This window comes from Triticum aestivum, chromosome 3B (genome assembly GCF_018294505.1).
Source record: "Triticum aestivum cultivar Chinese Spring chromosome 3B, IWGSC CS RefSeq v2.1, whole genome shotgun sequence".
Lineage (NCBI taxonomy): Eukaryota > Viridiplantae > Streptophyta > Magnoliopsida > Poales > Poaceae > Triticum > Triticum aestivum.
Window position 1 is genome coordinate 39636962 of NC_057801.1, and position 26354 is coordinate 39663315.

The 26354-nt window shown below is 39.6% G+C and overlaps 1 long non-coding RNA gene across 1 annotated transcript; it reads right to left on the reverse strand.

Moving 5' to 3' along the window:
• Nucleotides 1-15000: 15000 nt before the first annotated feature.
• On the reverse strand, nucleotides 15001-15517 carry LOC123064605 (uncharacterized). Its single transcript, XR_006430742.1, has 2 exons — nucleotides 15420-15517; nucleotides 15001-15320 (listed from the first exon to the last, which is right to left on the reverse strand). It is a non-coding gene; the product is annotated as an uncharacterized lncRNA (long non-coding RNA).
• Between the last annotated feature and the right edge of the window lie 10837 nt (nucleotides 15518-26354).

Below are 26354 nucleotides of genomic sequence, written 5' to 3' on the forward strand. Positions count from 1 at the left end.
CCTCCTTTTATAGCGCGAAGAGGTCGGTTCCGCGGCGGTGGATAAGGATGCCGGCGACCGCAGTTCTGTAGCTTGCAGGGCACCGTGTCGGGGTTAGGGATGGCGGTGGGAGCTAGCGGACAAGCGGGCACTGCTTCAGGGGCGAGCTGGCGAGCGGGAGTGGCTCGGGCGGTGCCGACCAGTGCAGAGGCTGTCGGGCGGTAGTGGCGGCTAGCTTCTGGCTTACCGGAGACGTGGCGAGGGGTTGTGGTGCTCGTGAGGGGGTACAGGTCGAGGCTTGGCCGTACGCTGCGAGCGGCAGAGGGTTTGGATAAGCTCGGGGAACAGGCCAGGGGCGCGGCGGCTCGGGCGCGGCACGTGCAAAACGCGCGCTCTGGGATGATTAGGGATGGAGTAGAAAACACCCAACTGGGCCAGAATGAAAAGGAGGTTCTTTCACTCAATTTTTACAAAGAACAATCATTGGTTTTTGCATAAAAATGAATTACAAGCACCTATGACATCTCCAAATTTTTATACAATTTTTAAAGAAATATTTAAATAGGTTGTAGTGCAAAATTGCCGACTGGACCAGATTTTAAAACTTGATGTAGGGCTCAAAATATCCAGAGAATGAAATATATTTTTGCATAAAAGTGATCTAAAAACATCACATGATATCTCCAAATTTTGGTGGGATTTTTAAATAAATTTATCAAAGGGTTGTAGTGCAAAAGAGGCCCTGAAACTTATAAAAATCATTTTTAATGAAAAAAAAGGCTCAGGGAAAAATAATTATGCAAATAATCCCACTGATAAAAGAAATTTTTTTCTTGAGAGGGAAAATAAGTCCAACTATGATTGAAAAGTTTTCACTTGGGGTAAAAACTCCATAATAATAAAGCAAAGAATGGTTCTGAAATCAAAAGGAAATCCAGAAAATAAAAGTTTATGTTTCCTGGCAAAATTTTAATTAATAAATCAAGATTAAATTTTTTGGGGTGTCACAGTTTTCTGTTAGATTTTTGAGGATTTTGAAAATGTTTAACGGGGTTCCCCCCGTTAAGATCGGATGTATTTTTAACGGGGTTCCCCCCGTTAAGATCGGATTGGTAATATATTCAAAAAGGAAGGTGGTATTTTTAACGCCTCATATATAGATCACTTAATAACACCATGTACAAAACTCAAGGTGTAATGTTGAATTATGTTCTATAGAGATTTATTGTGAATAGTCATGCTAATACACCCCATGATATGGCATTGTTATTATTTTTAGCAAATCTGCACTGATATTTGCTTAGCTAGTTAACATCACAGTTTCCTTTATTGGAGCCTTGGAGTAGTCTATGCACATTGGACACCTGCACAATTTGCCAACAATATGAGCCTCCAAATTGCATTCCTTGTTCTCAGGGCACATAAGGATTCGGTGGCAATCTTCCTGACAACCACCAAACTTCTTTAGGTATTTAAACGTCCACCTTCGGTTTGTATTCGCATCTGCGAAATACTACCAACAAGAAGAAATCCAAATCATGAAAAGAACAGTTTTGTTGATTGGGTTGATGCAACACTCTTGGAGGAACCGATTAAACGTACTTGATGCTAGCACGAGAAAGGCGAGTGTCAGGAGTAGCATCAAAGCTGCAATCTTCATCCTAACTTGTATGTGGCGTTGGTAGGAAAGTGACTGCTTGTGAGCCTTGAGGAAGAGAAAATGATATGGCAACCATTTTTATAGTAGGTTTGATATTAATGCTCATTATTGTAATACAAAAATAGCATGAAAAGAAAGATTGGATAAGTTATGTCGTATTAAGAGCAATTAAGTGGACTTCAGGATAAGATATGTACAGACGCTTTATAGTAGAGCAAGGAAACAAAATTAAGAGATTGCACATTTGAGCAGACGTTTTCACACGAAAAAGATAGATAAAAGAAAAACATCTATCTATGCAGTTACTAAACTCCCTTGAAATAAGGTGAATCCAGGGTGTGAAAAGTGCATGGGCCCTGGGTGAGGCGTGGTGGTGGGAAGCTAGGTCCCTTGCGTGTCCAGTTTGCTTGTGTACATGCGCAGTTTGTTTGCTGGTCCCTTGCATGTTGGTTCATCTAGTAAAGAAAGAAAAAGGCCGTTACCACACCCAGCTAATAAAAGAATCTCAATGAGCAAAACTCATTGAACAAAGAAAATGTTAGGAATAAATTAGGATGTGTATATTATATTAATAACTAAAATGTATTAATTAACGAATCATCATTCTTATGACCAATCCAAAGTAGTGATGTCCCTTTTTCTTTTAACATTTATAATTGCCATTTCTTGGAGGCAGCTTCTCCCTATGTATAGATACCTTTTCTATCAATGGAATTAGAGAGGGTAGCTCTCTCTCTCCCTCCCCTCACTATTTTACTTGCATTTTTCATATATATGTTCTTTTACTTTTATTCAAATTTACCTCCGTGGTCAAACTTCCCGAAAGGTCACCCATCCTCCCACTACTCCAGCGCAAGCACACTTAACTTCAGAGTTCTATCCAACCCCAGCACCAGCTCACTTCACAGGCACTTGTTGATATATCTAGCATATCAATCCTATTAAACCTTGTTGATGTTTAGGACTTTGTTCATTTTCATGAGTATGATGAAATTTTGAACAATTATTTCAAACTTCCGTTCATATTACGTATCATATTTTCAAAAATAAAACCCGAAAAAGAATTGAAACTAATTTTTTTTGGTTACTAGTGGCGCACCTAGCAAACGGTGCGCCACTAGTAAGTTAGAAATTTTTTGAAATTTTTTGCCTCTAGATCACTTAATAACACCATGTACAAAACACAAGGTGTAACGTTGAATTAGGTTCTATAAAGATTTATTGTGAATAGTCATGCTAATACACCCCATGATATGGCATTGTTATTATTTTTAGCAAATCCGCACTGATATTTGCTTAGCTAGTTAACATCACAGTTTCCTTTATTAGAGCCTTGGAGTAGTCTATGCACATTGTACACCTGCACAATTTGCCAAAAATATGAGCCTCCAAATTGCATTCCTTGTTCTCAGGGCACATAAGGATTCGGTGGCAATCTTCCTGACAACCACCAAACTTCTTTAGGTATTTAAACGTACACCTTCGGTTTGTATTCGCATCTTCAAAATATTAACAATAAGAAGAAATCCAAATAAAGAAAAGAACAGTTTTGTTGATTGGGTTGATTCAACACTCTTGGAGGAACCGATTAAACGTGCTTGATGCTAGCACGAGAAAGGCGAGTGTCAGGAGTAGCGTCAAAGCTGCAATCTTCATCCTAACTTGTATGTGCCGTTGGTAGGAAAGTGACTGCTTGTGAGCGTTGAGGAAAAGAAAATGATATGGCAACCATTTTTATAGTAGGTTTGATACTAATTCTCATTATTGTAATACAAAAATAGCATTAAAAGAAAGATTGGATAAGTTATGTCGTATTAAAAGCAATTAAGAGGACTTCAGGATAAGATATGTACAGACGCTTTGTAGCAGAGCAAAGAAACGAAATTAAGAGATTGCACATTTGAGCAGACATTTTCACATGAATAAGATAGATAAAAGAAAAACATCTATCTATACAGTTACTAAGCTCCCTTGAAATAAGGTCTCCTAGTGAATCCAGGGTTTGAAAAGTGCATGGGCCCTGGGTGATAGTGGGTGAGGCGCGTTGGTTGGAAGCTCGGCCCCTTGCGTGTCCAGTTTTCTTGTGTACATGCGCAGTTCGCTTGCTGGTCCCTTGCATGTTGGTTCATCTAGCAAAGAAAGAAAAAGGCCGTTACCACACCCAGCTAATAAAAGAATCTCAATGAGCAACAATGATTGAACAAAGAAAATGTCAGGAATAAATTAGGATGTGTCTATTATATTAATAACTAAAATGTATTAATTAATGAATCATCATTCTTGTGACCAATCCAAAGTAGTGATGTCCCTTTTTCTTTTAACATTTATAGCTGCCATCTCTTGGAGGCAGCTTCTCCCTATGTATAGATACCTTTTCTATCAATGGAATTAGAGAGGGTGGCTCTCTCTCTCTCCCTCCCCTCACTATTCTACTTGCATTTTTCAGATATATGATCTTTTACTTTTATTCAAATTTACCTCCGTGGTCAAACTTCCTGAAAGGTCACCCATCCTCACACTACTCCAGCCCAAGCACGCTTAACATCAGAGTTCTATCCAACCCCAGCACCAGCTCACTTCAGAGGCACTTGTTGATATATCTAGCATATCAATCCAATTAAACCTTGTTGATGTTTAGGATTTTGTTCAAGTTCATGAGTGTGATGAAATTTTGAAAAATTATTTCAAACTTCCGTTCATATTACGTATCATATTTCAAACGGTGCACCACTAGTAAGTTTGATATTTTTTGAATTTTTTTGCCTCTAGATCTTGAAAGCCCTGTAACTTTTTTTCTGTTAGGTTTTTGAGGATTTTGAAAATGTTTAACGGGGTTGCCCCCATTAAGATCGGATGTATTTTTAACGGGGTTCCCCCGTTAACATCGGATTGGTAATATATTCAAAAAGGAAGGTGGTATTTTTAACACCTCATATATAGATCACTTAATAACACCATGTACAAAACTCAAGGTGTAACGTTGAATTATGTTCTATAGAGATTTATTGTGAATAGTCATGCTAATACACCCCATGATATGGCATTGTTATTATTTTTACCAAATCTGCACTGATATTTGCTTAGCTAGTTAACATCACAGTTTCCTTTATTGGAGCCTTGGAGTAGTCTATGCACATTGTACACCTGCACAATTTGCCAACAATATGAGCCTCCCAATTGCATTCCTTGTTCTCAGGGCACATAAGGATTCGGTGGCAATCTTCCTGACAACCACCAAACTTCTTTAGGTATTTAAACGTACACCTTCGTTTTGTATTCGCATCTACAAAATATTACCAATAAGAAGCAATCCAAATCATGAAAAGAACAGTTTTGTTGATTGGGTTGATGCAACACTCTTGGAGGAACTGATTAAACGTACTTAATGCTAGCACGAGAAAGGCGAGTGTCAGGAGTAGCGTCAAAGCTGCAATCTCCATCCTAACTTGTATGTGCCGTTGGTAGGAAAGTGACTGCTTGTGAGCCTTGAGGAAGAGAAAATGATATGGCAACCATTTTTATAGTAGGTTTGATATTAATGCTCATTATTGTAATACGAAAATAGCATGAAAAGAAAGATTGGATAAGTTATGTCGTATTAAAAGCAATTAAGTGGACTTCAGGATAAGATATGTACAGACGCTTTGTAGCAGAGCAAAGAGACGAAATTAAGAGATTGCACATTTGAGCAGACGTTTTCACATGAAAAAGATAGACAAAAGAAAAACATCTATCTATACAGTTACTAAACTCCCTTGAAATAAGGTCTCCTAGTGAATCCAGGGTGTGAAAAGTGCATGTGCCCTGGGTGACAGTGGGTGAGGCGTGGTGGTGGGAAGCTCGGTCCCTTGCGTGTCCAGTTTTCTTGTGTACATGCGAAGTTCGCTTGCTGGTCCCTTGCATGTTGCTTCATCTAGCAAAGAAAGAAAAAGGTCGTTACCACACCCAGCTAATAAAAGAATCTCAAAGAGCAAAACTGATTGAACAAAGAAAATGTCAGGAATAAATTAGGATGTGTCTATTATATTCATAACTAAAATGTATTAATTAATGAATCATCATTCCTGTGACCAATCCAAAGTAGTGATGTCCCTTTTTCTTTTAACATTTATAACTGTCATCTCTTGGAGGCAGCTTCTCCCTATGTATAGATACCTTTTCTATCAATGGAATTAGAGAGGGTAGCTCTCTCTCTCTCCCTCCCCTGACTATTCTACTTGCATTTTTCAGATATATGATCTTTTACTTTTATTCAAATTTACCTCCATGGTCAAACTTCCCGAAAGGCCACCCATCCTCACACTACTCCAGCCCAAGCACGCTTAACATCAGAGTTCTATCCAACCCCAGCACCAGCTCACTTCAGAGGCACTTGTTGATATATCTAGCATATCAATCCAATTAAACCGTGTTGATGTTTAGGACTTTGTTCATGTTCATGAGTGTGATGAAATTTTGAAAAATTATTTCAAACTTCCGTTCATATTACGTATCATATTTCAAACAGTGCACCACTAGTAAGTTTGATATTTTTTGAATTTTTTTGCCTCTAGATCTTGAAAGCCCTGTAACTTTTTTTCTGTTAGGTTTTTCAGGATTTTGAAAATGTTTAACGGGGTTCCCCCCAGTAAGATCGGATGTATTTTTAACGGGGTTCCCCCGTTAAGATCGGATTGGTAATATATTCAAAAAGGAAGGTGGTATTTTTAACACCTCATATATAGATCACTTAATAACACCATGTACAAAACTCAAGGTGTAACGTTGAATTATGTTCTATAGAGATTTATTGTGAATAGTCATGCTAATACACCCCATGATATGGCATTGTTATTATTTTTAGCAAATCTGCACTGATATTTGCTTAGCTAGTTAACATCACAGTTTCCTTTATTGGAGCCTTGGAGTAGTCTATGCACATTGTACACCTGCACAATTTGCCAACAATATGAGCCTCCCAATTGCATTCCTTGTTCTCAGGGCACATAAGGATTCAGTGGCAATCTTCCTGACAACCACCAAACTTCTTTAGGTATTTAAACGTACACCTTCGGTTTGTATTCGCATCTGCAAAATATTACCAATAAGAAGAAATCCAAATCAAGAAAAGAACAGTTTTGTTGATTGGGTTGATGCAACACTCTTGGAGGAACCGATTAAACGTACTTGATGCTAGCACGAGAAAGGCGAGTGTCAGGAGTAGCGTCAAAGCTGCAATCTTCATCCTAACTTGTATGTGCCGTTGGTAGGAAAGTGACTGCTTGTGAGCCTTGAGGAAGAGAAAATGATATGGCAACCATTTTTATAGTAGGTTTGATACTAATTCTCATTATTGTAATACAAAAATAGCATTAAAAGAAAGATTGGATAAGTTATGTCATATTAAAAGCAATTAAGAGGACTTCAGGATAAGATATGTACAGACGCTTTGTAGCAGAGCAAGGAAACGAAATTAAGAGATTGCACATTTGAGCAGACATTTTCACATGATTAAGATAGATAAAAGAAAAACATCTATCTATACAGTTACTAAGCGCCCTTGAAATAAGGTCTCCTAGTGAATCCAGGGTTTGAAAAGTGCATGGGCCCTGGGTGATAGTGGGTGAGGCGTGTTGGTTGGAAGCTCGGCCCCTTGCGTGTCCAGTTTTCTTGTGTACATGCGCAGTTCACTTGCTGGTCCCTTGCATGTTGGTTCATCTAGCAAAGAAAGAAAAAGGCCGTTACCACACCCAGCTAATAAAAGAATCTCAATGAGCAAAACTGATTGGACAAAGAAAATGTCAGGAATAAATTAGGATGTGTCTATTATATTAATAACTAAAATGTATTAATTAATGAATCATCATTCTTGTGAATAATGCAAAGTAGTGATGTCCCTTTTTCTTTTAACATTTATAACTGCCATCTCTTGGAGGCAGCTTCTCCCTATGTATAGATACCTTTTCTATCAATGGAATTAGAGAGGGTAGCTCTCTCTCTCCCTCCCCTCACTATTCTACTTGCATTTTTCAGATATATGATCTTTTACTTTTATTCAAATTTACCTCCGTGGTCAAACTTCCTGAAAGGTCACCCATCCTCACACTACTCCAGCCCAAGCATGCTTAACATCAGAGTTCTATCCAACCCCAGCACCAGCTCACTTCAGAGGCACTTGTTGATATATCTAGCATATCAATCCAATTAAACCTTGTTGATGTTTAGGACTTTGTTCAAGTTCATGAGTGTGATGAAATTTTGAAAAATTATTTCAAACTTCCGTTCATATTACGTATCATATTTCAAACGGTGCACCACTAGTAAGTTTGATATTTTTTGAATTTTTTTGCCTCTAGATCTTGAAAGCAATGTAACTTTTTTTCTGTTAGGTTTTTGAGGATTTTGAAAATGTTTAACGGGGTTCCCCCCATTAAGATCGGATGTATTTTTAACGGGGTTCCCCCGTTAAGATCGGATTGGTAATATATTCAAAAAGGAAGGTGGTATTTTTAACACCTCATATATAGATCACTTAATAACACCATGTACAAAACTCAAGGTGTAACGTTGAATTATGTTCTATAGAGATTTATTGTGAATAGTCATGCTAATACACCCCATGATATGGCATTGTTATTATTTTTAGCAAATCTGCACTGATATTTGCTTAGCTAGTTAACATCACAGTTTCCTTTATTGGAGCCTTGGAGTAGTCTATGCACATTGTACACCTGCACAATTTTCCAACAATATGAGCCTCCAAATTGCATTCCTTGTTCTCAGGGCACATAAGGATTCGGTAGCAATCTTCCTGACAACCACCAAACTTCTTTAGGTATTTAAACGAACACCTTCGGTTTGTATTCGCATCTGCAAAATATTACCAATAAGAAGCAATCCAAATCATGAAAAGAACAGTTTTGTTGATTGGGTTGATGCAACACTCTTGGAGGAACCGATTAAACGTACTTGATGCTAGCACGAGAAAGGCGAGTGTCAGGAGTAGCGTCAAAGCTGCAATCTTCATCCTAACTTGTATGTGGTGTTGGTAGGAAAGTGACTGCTTGTGAGCCTTGAGGAAGAGAAAATGATATGGCAACCATTTTTATAGTAGGTTTGATATTAATGCTCATTATTGTAATACAAAAATAGCATGAAAAGAAAGATTGGATAAGTTATGTCGTATTAAAAGCAATTAAGTGGACTTCAGGATAAGATATGTACAGACGCTTTGTAGCAGAGCAAAGAGACGAAATTAAGAGATTGCACATTTGAGCAGACGTTTTCACATGAAAAAGATAGATAAAAGAAAAACATCTATCTATACAGTTACTAAACTCCCTTGAAATAAGGTCTCCTAGTGAATCCAGGGTGTGAAAAGTGCATGTGCCCTGGGTGACAGTGGGTGAGGCGTGGTGGTGGGAAGCTCGGTCCCTTGCGTGTCCAGTTTTCTTGTGTACATGCGAAGTTCGCTTGCTGGTCCCTTGCATGTTGCTTCATCTAGCAAAGAAAGAAAAAGGCCGTTACCACACCCAGCTAATAAAAGAATCTCAAAGAGCAAAACTGATTGAACAAAGAAAATGTTAGGAATAAATGAGGATGTGTCTATTATATTGATAACTAAAATGTATTAATTAACGAATCATCATTCTTGTGACCAATCCAAAGTAGTGATGTCCCTTTTTCTTTTAACATTTATAACTGCCATTTCTTGGAGGCAGCTTCTCCCTATGTATAGATACCTTTTCTATCAATGGAATTAGAGAGGGTAGCTCTCTCTCTCCCTCACCTCGCTATTTTATTTGCATTTTTCAGATATATGTTCTTTTACTTTTATTCAAATTTACCTCCGTGGTCAAACTTCCCGAAAGGTCACCCATCCTCACACTACTCCAGTGCAAGCACACTTAACTTTAGAGTTCTATCCAACCCCAGCACCAGCTCACTTCACAGGCACTTGCTGATATATCCAGCATATCAATCCTATTAAACCTTTTTGACGTTTAGGACTTTGTTCATGTTCATGAGTGTGATGAAATTTTGAAAAATTATTTCAAACTTTCGTTCATATTACGTATCATATTTCAAACGGTGCACCACTAGTAAGTTTGATATTTTTTGAATTTTTTTGCCTCTAGATCTTGAAAGCAATGTAACTTTTTTCTGTTAGATTTTTGAGGATTTTGAAAATGTTTAACGGGGTTCCCCCCATTAAGATCGGATGTATTTTTAACGGGGTTCCCCCGTTAAGATCGGATTGGTAATATATTCAAAAAGGAAGGTGGTATATTTAACACCTCATATATACATCACTTAATAACACCATGTACAAAACTCAAGGTGTAATGTTGAATTATGTTCTATAGAGATTTATTGTGAATAGTCATGCTAATACACCCCATGATATGGCATTGTTATTATTTTTAGCAAATCTGCACTGATATTTGCTTAGCTAGTTAACATCACAGTTTCCTTTATTGGAGCCTTGGAGTAGTCTATGCACATTGGACACCTGCACAATTTGCCAACAATATGAGCCTCCAAATTGCATTCCTTGTTCTCAGGGCACATAAGGATTCGGTGGCAATCTTCCTGACAACCACCAAACTTCTTTAGGTATTTAAACGTACACCTTCGATTTGTATTCGCATCTGCAAAATATTACCAATAAGAAGCAATCCAAATCATGAAAAGAACAGTTTTGTTGATTGGGTTGATGCAACACTCTTGGAGGAACCGATTAAACGTACTTGATGCTAGCACGAGAAAGGCGAGTGTCAGGAGTAGTGTCAAAGCTGCAATCTTCATCCTAACTTGTATGTGGCGTTGGTAGGAAAGTGACTGCTTGTGAGCCTTGAGGAAGAGAAAATGATATGGCAACCATTTTTATAGTAGGTTTGATATTAATGCTCATTATTATAATACAAAAATAGCATGAAAAGAAAGATTGGATAAGTTATGTCATATTAAAAGCAATTAAGTGGACTTCAGGATAAGATATGTACAGACGCTTTGTAGCAGAGAAAAGAGACGAAATTAAGAGATTGCACATTTGAGCAGACGTTTTCACATGAAAAAGATAGATAAAAGAAAAACATCTATCTATACAGTTACTAAACTCCCTTGAAATAAGGTCTCCTAGTGAATCCAGGGTGTGAAAAGTGCATGTGCCCTAGGTGACAGTGGGTGAGGCGTGGTGGTGGGAAGCTCGGTCCCTTGCGTGTCCAGTTTTCTTGTGTACATGCGAAGTTCGCTTGCTGGTCCCTTGCATGTTGCTTCATCTAGCAAAGAAAGAAAAAGGCCGTTACCACACCCAGCTAATAAAAGAATCTCAAAGAGCAAAACTGATTGAACAAAGAAAATGTTAGGAATAAATGAGGATGTGTCTATTATATTGATAACTAAAATGTATTAATTAACGAATCATCATTCTTGTGACCAATCCAAAGTAGTGATGTCCCTTTTTCTTTTAACATTTATAACTGCCATTTCTTGGAGGCAGCTTCTCCCTAAGTATAGATACCTTTTCTATCAATGGAATTAGAGAGGGTAGCTCTCTCTCTCCCTCCCCTCGCTATTTTACTTGTGTCTATTATATTGATAACTAAAATGTATTAATTAACGAATCATCATTCTTGTGACCAATCCAAAGTAGTGATGTCCCTTTTTCTTTTAACATTTATAACTGCCATTTCTTGGAGGCAGCTTCTCCCTAAGTATAGATACCTTTTCTATCAATGGAATTAGGCATTTTTCAGATATATGTTCTTTTACTTTTATTCAAATTTACCTCTGTGGTCAAACTTCCCGAAAGGTCACCCATCCTCACACTACTCCAGCGCAAGCACACTTAACTTTGGAGTTCTATACAACCCCAGCACCAGCTCACTTCACAGGCACTTGCTGATATATCCAGCATATCAATCCTATTAAACCTTTTTGACGTTTAGGACTTTCTTCATGTTCATGAGTGTGATGAAATTTTGAAAAATTATTTCAAACTTCCGTTCATATTACGTATCATATTTCAAACGGTGCACCACTAGTAAGTTTGAAATTTTTTGAATTTTTTTGCCTCTAGATCTTGAAAGCCCCGTAACTTTTTTCTGTTAGGTTTTTGAGGATTTTGAAAATGTTTAACGGGGTTCCCCCCGTTAAGATCGGATGTATTTTTAACGGGGTTCCCCCCGTTAAGATCGGATGTATTTTTAACGGGGTTCCCCCCGTTAAGATCGGATTGGTAATATATTCAAAAAGGAAGGTGGTATTTTTAACACCTCATATATAGATCACTTAATAACACCATGTACAAAACACAAGGTGTAACGATGAATTATGTTCTATAAAGATTTATTGTGAATAGTCATGCTAATACACCCCATGATATGGCATTGTTATTATTTTTAGCAAATCTGCACTGATATTTGCTTAGCTAGTTAACATCACAGTTTCCTTTATTGGAGCCTTGGAGTAGTCTATGCACATTGTACACCTGCACAATTTGCCAACAATATGAGCCTCCAAATTGCATTCCTTGTTCTCAGGGCACATAAGGATTCAGTGGCAATCTTCCTGACAACCACCAAACTTCTTCAGGTATTTAAACGTACACCTTCAGTTTGTATTCGCATCTGCAAAATATTACCAACAAGAAGAAATCCAAATAAAGAAAAGAACAATTTTGTTGATTGGGTTGATGCAACTCTCTTGGAGGAACCGATTAAACGTACTTGATGTGAGCACGGGAAAGGCGAGTGTCAGGAGTAGCGTCAAAGCTGCAATCTTCATCCTAACTTGTATGTGGTGTTGGTAGGAAAGTGACTGCTTGTGAGCCTTGAGGAAGAGAAAATGATATGGCAACCATTTTGATAGTAGGTTTGATATTAATGCTCATTATTGTAATACAAAATAGCATGAAAAGAAAGATTGGATAAGTTATGTCGTATTAAAAGCAATTAAGTGGACTTCAGGATAACATATGTACAGACGCTTTGTAGCAGAGCAAGGAAACGAAATTAAGAGATTGCACATTTGAGCAGACGTTTTCACATGAAAAAGATAGATAAAAGAAAAACATCTATCTATACAGTTACTAAGGTCCCTTGAAATAAGGTCTCCTAGTGAATCCAGCGTTTGAAAAGTGCATGGGCCTTGGGTGACAGTGGGTGAGGCATGTTGGTTGGAATCTCGGTCCCTTGTGTGTCCAGTTTTCTTGTGTACATGCGCAGTTCGCCTGCTGGACCCTTGCATGTTGGTTCATCTAGCAAAGAAAGAAAAAGACCGTTACCACACCTAGCTAATAAAAGAATCTCAATGAGCAAAACTGATTGAACAAAGAAAATGTTAGGAATAAATTAGGATGTGTCTATTATATTGATAACTAAAATGTATTAATTAACGAATCATCATTCTTGTGACCAATCCAAAGTAGTGATGTCCCTTTTTCTTTTAACATTTATAACTGCCATCTCTTGGAGGCAGCTTCTCCCTATGTATAGATACCTTTTCTATCAATGGAATTAGAGAGGGTAGCACTCTCTCCGTCCCCTCACTATTTTACTTGCATTTTTCAGATATATGTTGTTTTACTTTTATTCAAATTTACCTCTGTGGTCAAACTTCCCGAAAGGTCACCCATCCTCACAATATTCCAGCCCAAGCACACTTAACTTCAGAGTTCTATCCAACCCCAGCACCAGCTCACTTCAGAGGCACTTGTTGATATATCTAGCATATCAATCCTATTAAACCTTGTTGATGTTTAGCACTTTGTCCATGTTCATGAGTGTGATGAAATTTTGAAAAATTATTTCAAACTTACGTTCATATTACGTATCATATTTTGAAAAAAATTCTCGAAAAAAATTCGAAACTAATTTTTTTGCTGTTACTAGTGGCGCACCTAGCAAACGGTGCGCCACTAGTAAGTTTGAAAATTTTTGAATTTTTTTGCCTCTAGATCTTGAAAGCATTGTAACTTTTTTCTGTTAGGTTTTTGAGGATTTTGAAAATGTTTAACGGAGTTCCCCCTGTTAAGATCTGATGTATTTTTAACGGGGTTCCCCCCGTTAAGATCGGATGTATTTTTAACGGGGTTCCCCCCGTTAAGATCGGATTGGTAATATATTCAAAAAGCAAGGTGGTATTTTTAACGCCTCATATATGGATCACTTAATAACACCGTGTATAAAACTCAAGGTGTAATGTTGAATTATGTTCTATAGAGATTTATTGTGAATAGTCATGCTAATACACCCCATGATATGGCATTGTTATTATTTTGAGCAAACCTGCACTGATATTTTCTAGCTAGTTAACATCAGAGTTTCCTTTATTGGAGCCTTGGAGTAGTCTATGCACATTGTACACCTGCACAATTTGCCAACAATATGAGCCTCCAAATTGCATTCCTTGTTCTCAGGGCACATAAGGATTCGGTGGCAATCTTCCTGACAACCACCAAACTTCTTCAGGTATTTAAACGTACACCTTCGGTTTGTATTCGCATCTGCAAAATATTACCAACAAGAAGAAATCCAAATCATGAAAATAACAGTTTTGTTGATTGGGTTGATGCAACACTCTTGGAGGAACCGATTAAACATACTTGATCCTAGCATGAGAAAGGCGAGTGTCAGGAGTAGCGTCAAAGCTGCAATCATCATCCTAACTTGTATGTGGCGTATGTAGGAAAGTGACTGCTTGTGAGCCTTGAGGAAGAGAATATGATATGGCAACCATTTTTATAGTAGGTTTGATATTAATGCTCATTATTGTAATACAAAAATAGCATGAAAAGAAAGATTGGATAAGTTATGTCGTATTAAAAGCAATTAAGTGGACTTCAGGATAAGATATGTACAGACGCTTTGTAGCAGAGCAAGGAAACAAAATTAGGAGATTGCTCATTTGAGCAGACGTTTTCACATGAAAAAGATGGATAAAAGAAAAACATCTATCTATACAGTTACTAAGCTCCCTTGAAATAAGGTCTCCTAGTGAATCCAGGGTGTGAAAAGTGCATGGGCCCTGGGTGATAGTGGGTGAGGCGTGTTGGTGGGCAGCTCGGTCCCTTGCGTGTCCAGATTCCTTGTGTATATGCGCAGTTGACTTCTATTACTAGTAGCGCACCTAGCAAACGGTGCACCACTAGTAAGTTTGAAATTTTTTCATTTTTTTGCTTTTAGATCTTGAAAGCCCTGTAACTTTTTTTCTGTTAGGTTCTTGAGGATTTTGAAAATGTTTAACGAGGTTCCCCCCATTAAGATCGGATGTATTTTTAACGGGGTTCCCCCCGTTAAGATCGGATTGGTAATATATTCAAAAAGGAAGGTGGTATTTTTAACGCCTCATATATAGATCACTTAATAACACCATGTACAAAACTCAAGGTGTAATGTTGAATTATGTTCTATAAAGATTTATTCCGAATAGTCATGCTAATACAACCCATGATATGGCATTGTTATTATTTTTAGCAAACTTGCACTGATATTTGCTTAGCTAGTTAACATCATAGTTTCCTTTATTGGAGCCTTGGAGTAGTCTATGCACATTGTACACCTGCACAATTTGCCAACAATATGAGCCTCCAAATTGCATTCCTTGTTCTCAGGGCACATAAGGATTCGGTGGCAATCTTCCTGACAACCACAAAACTTCTTCAGGTATTTAAACGTACACCTTCGGTTTGTATCCGCATCTGCAAAATATTACCAAGAAGAAGAAATCCAAATCATGAAAAGAACAGTTTTGCTGATTGGGTTGATGAAACACTCTTGGAGGAACCGATTAAACGTACTTGATCCTAGCACGAGATAGGCGAGTGTCAGGAGTAGCATCAAAGCTGCAATCTTCATCCTAACTTGTTTGTGGCGTTGGTAGGAAAGTGACTGCTTGTGAGCCTTGAGGAAGGGAAAATGATATGGCAACCATTTTTATAGTAGGTTTGATATTAATGCTCATTATTGTAATACAAAAATAGCATGAAAAGAAAGATTGGATAAGTTATGTCGTATTAAAAGCAATTAAGTGGACTTCAGGATAAGATATGTACAGACGCTTTGTAGCAGAGCAAGGAAACAAAATTAAGAGATTGCACATTTGAGCAGACGTTTTCACATGAAAAAGATAGATAAAAGAAAAACATCTATCTATACAGTTACTAAGCTCCCTTGAAATAAGGTCTCCTAGTGAATCCAGGGTGTGAAAAGTGCATGGGCCCTGGGTGACAGTGGGTGAGGCGTGTTGGTGGGCAGCTCGGTCCCTTGCGTGTCCAGTTTTATTATGTACATGCGCAATTCACTACTGTTACTAGTGGCGCACCTAGCAAACGGTGCGCCACTAGTAAGTTTGAAATTTTTTGAATATATTGGCCTCTAGATCTTGAAATCACTGTAACTTTTTTTCTGTTAGGTTTTTGAGGATTTTGAAAAAAGTTAACGGGGTTCTCCCCATTAAGATCCGATGTATTTTTAACAGGATTCCCCTCGTTAAGATCGGATTGGTAATATATTAAAAAAGGAAGATGGTATTTTTAACGCCTCATATATAGATCACATAATAACACCATGTACAAAACTCAACGTGTAACATTGAATTATGTTCTATAAAGATTTATTGCGAATAGTCATGCTAATACACCCCATGATATGGCATTGCTATTATTTTTAACAAACCTGCACTGATATTTGCTTAGGTAGTTAACATCACAGTTTCCTTTATTGGAGCTTTTGACTAGTCTATGCACATTGTACACCTGCACAATTTGCCAACAATATGAGCCTCCAAATTGCATTCCTTGTTCTCAGGGCACGTAAGGATTCGGTGGAAATCTTCCTGACAACCACCAAACTTCTTCAGCTATTTAAACATACACCTTTGGTATGTATCCGCATCTGCAAAATATTACCAACAAGAAGAAATCCAAATCCTGAAGAGAACAGTTTTGTTGATTGGGTTGATGCAACACTCTTGGAGGAACCGATTAAACGTACTTGATGCTAGCACGAGAAAGGCGAGTGTCAGAAGTAGCGTCAAAGCTGCAAAATTCATCCTAACTTGTATGTGACGTTGGTAGGAAAGTGACTGCGTGTGAGCCTTGAGGAAGAGAAAATGATATGGCAGCAATTTTTGTAGTAGGTTTAATATTAATGCTCATTATTGTAATACAAAAATAGAACGAAAAGAAAGATTGGATAAGTTATGTCGTATTTAAAGCAATTAAGTGGACTTCTGGATAAGATATGTCCAGACGCTTTGTAGCAGAGCAAGGAAACGAAATTAAGAGATTGCACATTTGAGCAGACGTTTTACATGAAAAAGATAGATAAAAGAAAAACATCTATCTATACAGTTACTAAGCTCCCTTGAAATAAGGTCTCCTAGTGAATCCAGGGTGTGAAAAGTGCATGGGCCCTGGGTGACAGTGGGTGAGGCCTGTTGGTGGGCAGCTCGGTCCCTTGCGTGTCCAGTTTCCTTGTGTACATGCTCAGTTCACTTCTGTTACTAGTAGCGCACCTAGCAGACGGTGCGCCACTAGTAAGTTTGAAATTTTTTGATTTTTTTTGCCTCTAGATCTTGAAAGCCCTGTAACTTTTTTTCTCTTAGGTTTTTGAGGATTTTGAAATTGTTTAACGGGGTTCCCCCCGTTAAGATCGGATGTATTTTTAACGGGGTTCCCCCCGTTAAGATCGGATTGGTAATATATTCAAAAAGGAAGGTGGTATTTTTAACGCCTCATATATAGATCACTTAATAACACCATGTACAAAACTCAAGGGGTAATGTTGAATTATGTTCTATAAAGATTTATTCCGAATAAGCATGCTAATACACCCCATGATATGGCATTGTTATTATTTTTAGCAAACCTGCAATGATATTTGCTTAGCTAGTTAACATTAGAGTTTCCTTTATTGGAGCCTTGGAGTAGTCTATGCACATTGTACACCTGCACAATTTGCCAACAATATGAGCCTCCAAATTGCATTCCTTGTTCTCAGGGCACATAAGGATTCGGTGGCAATCTTCCTGACAACCACCAAACTTCTTCAGGTATTTAAACGTACACCTTCGGTTTGTATCCGCATCTACAAAATATTACCAACAAGAAGAAATCCAAATCATGAAAAGAACAGTTTTGTTGATTGGGTTGATGCAACACTCTTGGAGGAACCGATTAAACGTATTTGATGCTAGCACGAGAAAGGCGAGTGTCAGGAGTAGCGTCAAAGCTGCAAAATTCATCCTAACTTGTATGTGGCGTTGGTAGGAAAGTGACTGCTTGTGAGCCTTGGGGAAGAGAAAATGATATGGCAACAATTTTTGTAGCAGGTTTAATATTAATGCTCATTATTGTAATACAAAAATAGCATGAAAAGAAAGATTGGATAAGTTATGTCGTATTAAAAGCAATTAAGTGGACTTCAGGATAAGATATGTACAGACGCTTTGTAGCCGAGCAAGGAAACAAAATTAAGAGATTGCACATTTGCGCAGACGTTTTACATGAATAAGATAGATAAAAGAAAAACATCTATCTATACAGTTACTAAGCTCCCTTGAAATAAGGTCTCCTAGTGAATCTAGGGTGTGAAAAGTGCATGGGCCCTGGGTGACAGTGGGTGAGGCGTGTTGGTGGGCAGCTCGGTCCCTTGCGTGTCCAGTTTTCTTGTGTACATGCGCAATTCACTTCTGTTACTAGTAGCGCACCTAGCAAACGGTGCGCCACTAGTAAGTTTGAATTTTTTTTAATTTATTTGCCTCTAGATCTTGACAGCCCAGTAACTTTTTTTCGGTTAGGTTTTTGAGGATTTTGAAAAAATTTAATGGTGTTCCCCCCATTAAGATCGGATGTATTTTTAACGGGGTTACCCCCGTTAAGATCGGATTGGTAATATATTCAAAAAGGAAGATGGTATTTTTAACGCCTCATATATAGATCACTTAATAACACCATATGTACAAAACTCAAGGTGTAACGTTGAATTATGTTCTATAAAGATTTATTGTGAATATTCATGCTAATACACCCCATGATATGGCATTGTTATTATTTTTAGCAAACCTGCACTGATATTTGCTTAGCTAGTTAACATCACAGTTTCCTTTATTGGAGCTTTGGACTAGTCTATGCATATTGTACACCTGCACAATTTGCCAACAATATGAGCCTCCAAATTGCATTCCTTGTTCTGAGGGCACGTAAGGATTCGGTGGCAATCTTCCTGACAACCACCAAACTTCTTCAGGTATTTAAACTTACACCTTCGGTTTGTATCCGCATCTGCAAAATATTACCAACAAGAAGAAATCCAAATCATGAAAGGAACAGGTTTGTTGATTGGGTTGATGCAACACTCTTGGAGGAACCGATTAAACGTACTTGATGCTAGCACGAGAAAGGCGAGTGTCAGGAGTAGCGTCAAAGCTACAAAATTCATCCTAACTTGTATGTGGCGTTGGTAGGAAAGTGACTGCTTGTGAGCCTGGAGGAAGAGAAAATGATATGGCAACAATTTTTGTACTAGGTTTAATATTAATGCTCATTGTTGTAATACAAAAATAGCATGAAAAGAAAGATTGGATAAATTATGTCGTATTAAAAGCAATTAAGTGGACTTCAGGATAAGATATGTACAGACGCTTTGTAGCAGAGCAAGGAAACAAAATTAAGAGATTGCACATTTGAGCAGACGTTTTACATGAAAAAGAAAGATAAAAGAAAAACATATATCTATATAGTTACTAAGCTCCCTTGCAATAAGGTCTCCTAGTGAATCCAGGGTGTGAAAGGTGCATGGGCCCTGGGTGACAGTGGGTGAGGCGTGTTGGTGGGCAGCTCGGTCCCTTGCGTGTCCAGTTTTCTTGTGTACATGCGCATTTCATTTTTGTTAGTAGTGGCGCACCTAGCAAACGGTTCGCCACTAGTAAGTTTGAAAAAAATTGAATTTTTTTGCCTCTAGATCTTGAAAGCCCCGTAACTTTTTTTCTGTTAGGTTTTTGAGGATTTTGAAAATGTTTATCGGGGTTCCCCCCATTAAGATCGGATGTATTTTTAAAGGGGTTCCCCCCGTTAAGATCGGATTGGTAATATATTCAAAAAGGAAGATGGTATTTTTAATGCCTCATATATAGATCACTTAATAACACCATGTACAAAATTCAAGGTGTAACGTTGAATTATGTTAGTATGCAAAACTTATGCCCATTTACAAATTCCTGAGAGATTTTGCAAATAAAGTCGAAATTCATATTTGTAAATTTTCCCAACAACTAGACCACATATCACATGGAAAACTTATTTTCTTTTATTATTTTTTACATTTCCATCATTTTCTTTTATTTTTTTAAAACTGAAAAGGCGGTCCACAGGGGTGATGCATTCGAGGGAATTTTGGGTGAAAACTAGTAATGGCGCACCAGACTCACGGCGCGCCATTACTAACTTTGAAAAAAATAAAAAAAATAAAAAAAAATAAAAAAAAAGTAAAATAAATGTTACTAATGGCGCACCGTGGGTGTGGTGCGCTGTTACTAGTTTTAACTACTAATGGCGCACCAGACCCACGGTGCGCCATTACTAACTTTGAAAAAAAAAGTTTGATAAAAAATTAAAAAAAAATTACTAGTGGCGCATTGTGGATGTGGTGCGCCATTACTAGTTTAACTAGTAATGGCGCACTATCCCATGGTGCGCCATTACTAGTTTTGAAAAAAAATTGTTACTAATGGTGCACCGTGGATGTGGTGCGCCATTAGTATTTGGACACTAATAGCGCACCAACACACGGTGCGCCATTAGTATATACTAATGGCGCACCACATTGTTAGTGCGTCATTAGTGTCCATATCATCTATAGCCCTTTTCCTAGTAGTGGCTAGAGAGCCCAACAAGTAGCAGACATGTGGCGCTAGGAAGCGAGGAAGGCGGGCTGCAAGACCACGGCAGGGGCACGCTAGAAGGCCCATATCCAGGAGGAGGGCCATACTCAACTTTGGCAAGTCCATAAGAAAGTGTGTTGTCTCCAACAGCTCAGGAGAGGACACAACATTCACCTACATCAATACACATGTTGTGTATATTGGTTCTCTATTCAGAAGGAGCATTTCAATAACTCCGGTAAAGAGTAAACACTACTAAGAAAATGCTTATAGGTAGACATTTAGTAGTAGCGTTGGTTAGATATCCATCGCTACTGCTATTTAGCAGTAGCACCGGCCAGCACAAGCGCTACAAGTGCACGTTAGCAGTAGCGCTGTATTTCACGGCAAGCGCTACTGCTAATGGGCCACGCTCTTGGGCCCCCGTTGCAGCTTTAGCTATAGCGCTGGGCCACCTCCCCCGCGCTGCCACTAAGCCCACCTCTCTGCTTCCTCCCGCGCTGGCCCGCGCACCACGCCTTCCCTCACTCATACTCACACGCTCACACCAGATCGAATCCCTCAGTCGTCCCCTGATCCGGTGGCCGCCCCCGTGTCCTACTCTGGCCGCCCTCCCCCGCGCCGGCCCTCCTTCCCTGCCGGCCGCCCCCCCGCACCGGCCCTCCTCCCCTGCCGCCCCCCCCCCCCCACCGGCCCTCCTTCCCTGCCGGTCCCCCCCCCCTGCGCCGGCCCTCCTCCACCGAGAGGTACTCCTCCCTCCTTCCTCCTCCTCCCTCCCTTCCTAGTTGTAGTTATTAGAGAGTAGTTAATTTTTAGGTGTTTTAGTTAATTTTGTAGGTGTTTTAGTTAAATAATGTAGGTGTTTTAGTTGAATTTTTAGGTGTTTTAGTTAAATTTGTAGGTGTTTTAGTTAAAAAGGTAGGTTCTTAGAATAATGTAGGTGTTCTTAGAATAATGTTGAATTTGTTTTAAGTGTATTTAAAAGAGTTTTAGGTGTTTTAGTTGTTTTAGGTGTAGTTAACAGAATTTTAGGTGGTTTAGTTGTTTTAGGTGTGGTAAATAGAATTTTAGGTGTTTTAGTTGTTTTAGGTGTAGTTATCAGAATTCTAGGCATTTTTTTAGTTCAAGCAATTGTTGTTATTTTTTTAGTTAAAGCAATTTTTCCTGTTGTATGCAAATTTGCAGTGGACATGTCATATTTTCAACATGTCACATTTTGGACATGTCATATTTTTCCGAGTGGCCTATGTTTTGCCGGAAATGTCGATTCGTTTACGTTCTAGCAAATTTGAGGCGCTCGATTGGTCCTGTTTTTAGCAAAGGTCATGTCAAATTTTGCTAAGTGTTTATTAATTTTGTTTTCATAATTAAGCATTTTGTTCTCGACGTCGATGATGCCTATCCCGCATCCTCATCGTCGACTCGGCGGAGGACTCCTGCTTGAGCCAAGGGGCCATGTCTGGGACTGGGCTTCGCCGGGCTGGTACTGGGTTGTGCTACCTTCTGGTGAGCGCAGCTTAGTGACGAGCCAGCCCGTCGTTGCCCTGGAGCTTCTTTGGTAGCGGTCATGTGGGCCGGCATCGGTGGAGAGGCTTCAGTTCCCCGTGCAGGTGGTACAACACCGTGTCACGGATGAGAACGCGCACGTCCAGTGCTACTTGGTTGCGTTGGCGAACGGACGGTTCTCCAATACCTGGCAGATTCTATGGGGATCTCGCCGGAGCTATGATCCGGTGATGGTTCCTTCTCTTTGATTGTCCACCGCGGCCCACTGAACCTAGAGGAGCTATTATTCGAGATGTATTAGTGATATTATATGATGATCTTTGCTACAAACTACTATATATGTATTCGATGATGGATTATTAATTACCTATTAGTTATTTGCTTATTGAATGCAAAAAATGAGCGTGGTTTGTTCTACAAACTACTACGTATGTATTCATGATGGATTATTAATTACCTATTAGAAAATGTCTGACGATGAAAGGGAATTTGCTATGTGAAATTACTACGAAGATGAGCGCTGTCTGTGCGACAGGCCTCACCTGGTAGAAGGTCGGCGCTTCAGCATCAAGCTCCAAGAAACCATGGGTGTTGATACGGTACGCAATGATGACAAGTGTTTTTTATTATTTTTGCACGACTTCTCTGCTTCTTCAACGTGTAATTTCTGTCTTTTACTATTCGACTAGCTTATCCCATGCCATGCAAGATGCTATGTCTTAGAGAAGATGGGTTTTGAAGATCATGAAATCACGGAGACAAAGATAATTCAACTAAGGACCCATCATGGTTATGATTTTGCTGTAAAACTATACAATTCTGTGAACTCATCCAATTTTGGTTGCCCGAATTGGGAAGCCATTTTCAAGGCGTATGATTTTCATGAGGGCATGCTTGTCACCATCGATCTTGGTGATCCTGACATCGACAAAAATGATATGACCATTTGGGTCCTTGTTGACACGCTTCTAGTTCTACCGCTGTGTAGTTTCTTAAACATATTTATGAAGTAATTTATATTATTTATTTCAAAATATTTGACAGCTTATTTCCATTGACAGCTTATTTTCATTCTTCAAAAAATGTACGGAAGATGGTAGACAGAACCTACTAATACAATGATGAAACACAATTAACTTATAAGGAGAAAGATGGTCTTATCACATTTTTTAATAATCTTGAGAATTACAATAGCTATTATCGAATTCCTCAAATTATGGTCAATATGTGCCACTAGTGCACGCGGTGTGCTACGGTAACATCAATGGAGATAGCAAGGTAAGATTTTCTACTATTACAACATCCGTGCATCTTTTGCATAAATTTTTCCAAAACTAAACTACATTGCTAACTACAAATTTATTACTATGTTTTTGAACAGAAAATCCCGATGGATTGTGTGCCTCATCTGATGTTGCCAAGAGGTCGCGTTGATGTTATGAGCTTACGGCCACCACGGCCAGGTCAGGCACAGTATCCACATCACTCCTGTCCATACCGGATTTCTAAAAGCGAGGAAGCCATGATAATAAATGATTGGAAAAAATGTTTCAACCATCGTAGAGAGCTACTTGGAAGCAACATTGTGCGTAGGCCAAGACTTGGAGACACGATGATCTCCGTTCTTCATTATGGAGAGTTCAGTTTCCTTAATGAAGAGTCAATGCCTATCTTGTTTTATGATATTTTACCTAAGAGATGGTAGAGTAGGTCCTATGAGAGGAGTAGGTCCTTGGTAGAATGTGTTATTATGTCCTATAATGTGTTAGAGTTCATGAGGAGGATGAGGAGTTGTGATTATGATTAGTGACCAACTTGTTATATATATGATGTCTCATTGACGAACATTGTTTGGTGGTGATGTCTACTGGTAATGAATATGCTATTTAAACAGACTAGTTCATGATGAGTTGTTATTGTATAAAAGATATATCTGTTTAAACATGTACAACGCCAAAATATTAAAAAAACATAAATGTTAGCACTAGCGCTGGCCTAAAAACATGCTACTAGTACTTGAACTTACCAGTAGCGCTGGTCTAGAAACGCGCTACTGCTACAAAATAGCTGTAGCGCCGTAGCAGTAGCGCTGGCCCCCGCGCTACTGGTACCACAAAAACAAGCGCTACTGGAAAGCTTTTCTCTAGTAGTGAAAGGGCAGTGATGTTTGGCAGTTGAGGAACCAATTTTTTTTTAAACGCAAGTATGAAGGAGTTTTGGCGTCATGCTATCGACGAATAGATGGGAATGACCCGAGACAACAAAACATGAGAGCTCATGGATCTTCCAAACGGCCATAAAGTCATAGGGCTCAAGGAAGTGTACAAAGTCAAGAAAGTTGCTAATCAAGGAAAACTTGGTGAAGTATAAAGCAAGGCTTGTAGTTTAGGGATATGTGCAAGAGCCGGTGTGGATTTTGAAGAAGTGTTCGCTCCAGTTGCAAGGATGGAAATCGGTGTAGCTAGTTATAGCTCTCGTGGCTCAAGAATCTTGGAGGCTACATCACATGGATGTAGAATCCGCGTTCTTGAATCATGAGTGATAAGAAGATATGTTAAGCAACCAACGGGGTACTTCAAATAAGAACATGAACATAAGTTGTTAAAACTACATAAGGCACTATAGGAGCTTTGTCAAGCTTCGGGGCTGGAACACCAAGCTTGATCATACATTGATTTGTCTTGATTTTGAGAAAACTCCACTGGAGCACCTACAAGAAGGTGGTCGCATTATCATCCTGTAAACCAAAGTATATTGTGCAATCGCAGCATCTCAAGGGATGTGATTGTGTGTGTGTGTGTGTTTGTGTGTGTGTGTGTGTGTGTGTGTGTGTGTGTGTGTAGAAAGGCTACTCGATGACCTCACAAATAAGGAATACAAGAAGTGGTTGCCAATGTTGACAAAAAACTTACTATTTCCTATGTAAGAATCTAGTGCACCATGACAGGAGTAAACACATCAATACGAAGTATCACTACAGAATGGAGTACCTGGAAGAAAGAAAAAATGAAGTAAATTACATTTGCAGTAATGACCACCTTCTAGATATCCTAACCAAATCTTGAGATGCGAGGAAGGATCGACGTCCAAACTATGAAGTGAAGTCATCGTGTGATAGGAGGTGATTGTTGAAAATACGATGTGCATAAATACAAATTGTACACGCTTGGACTCGACCATCCCTATTTTGACGAGCTGGTCACTAATCTGGCGCAGGATCGAGGTCATGGTCGGCGAGGATCCAGTCTGGTGCGATATCTGAATTTGCGAAGGCAGCCCGTCATGCCGCATTGTGTCAGGCCCGGTGTGTCTGCTCGGCTGCCGCGTTTTCAGCAACTGTCATGCTATGCGAGGAGTGGAAGTCGTCGTTCCACACCTGAGATAGTGGAGGAGGTCGCTTCGCACACTGGCGAACAGGTCGCCTTCATGTTTTGGAGGGCACCACTAGCTCCCAGGCCGATGGTGCGACAACGAAGATACCGTCTCCTTTTCGCACCAGAGTCTATGCGGTGGGGATGCCGCTATAAGGACTGCTCGAGAGTGCTACGTGCAGGCGTCAGGGGCTCCTCCTTGACCTCCTCCTTCATGTGGCGTCCGATTTCGACGTCGTGGAAGCGCTACAACAGAGGCGAGGGTAGTCCCCCCTTCACCCAGAGGTTGTGCAACGACGAAGGTGGCGACGAACCATGCTCATGGTGACATCGCTCAATCAAGAGCGCCATCTGCGTCGTGAACTCCTCGTTCGTGTGCATAGCCTCGGATAGGAGGGCCAGACGCTACTGCGCACCTTATTTCAAGAAGAGCACCACCTCCTCCTTCAACGTGGCCGCCGAAGGTCTGCCTGACGCCGACGGGCCCGTGGAGCATCGGTGGCGGTACGACAACCTAGAAGACCAAGGATCTGTGGGCATCCAGAACCACCGGGAGTTACAATTGTACTTCACCTTCACCATCACTTGGAGTGGAATGCTCATGAGAAGAGAGGACGAGAAAAAAGGCAGCGTTACATGGACTAAGGATATAGGGTTTCTGGCGAGGTCACACTGCTTGAACAACTGGATTGACCGGTGCCACTTCAATGAGCGGCGGACAAAGTAGGCTTCTTGGTCTCTACGTTCACATGCAGCGAAGTAGCCTCGGCCAGCCATCCAGTCATGTCGCGTTGATCAGACTGACATTCATGCCGTCTAGTCGCATCCTCTCTAGAGAGACCGACATGAATTGCACGGAGACGTTTCTGAAGCGGGGCACGCGAGTAGGGAATGTGTGTGGGCCAAAAGCATCTCCAGCCGCGTCCCCAATACGGTCTTCCCAGACGATTATTTCGTGCCGGCGGCGAAAAAAC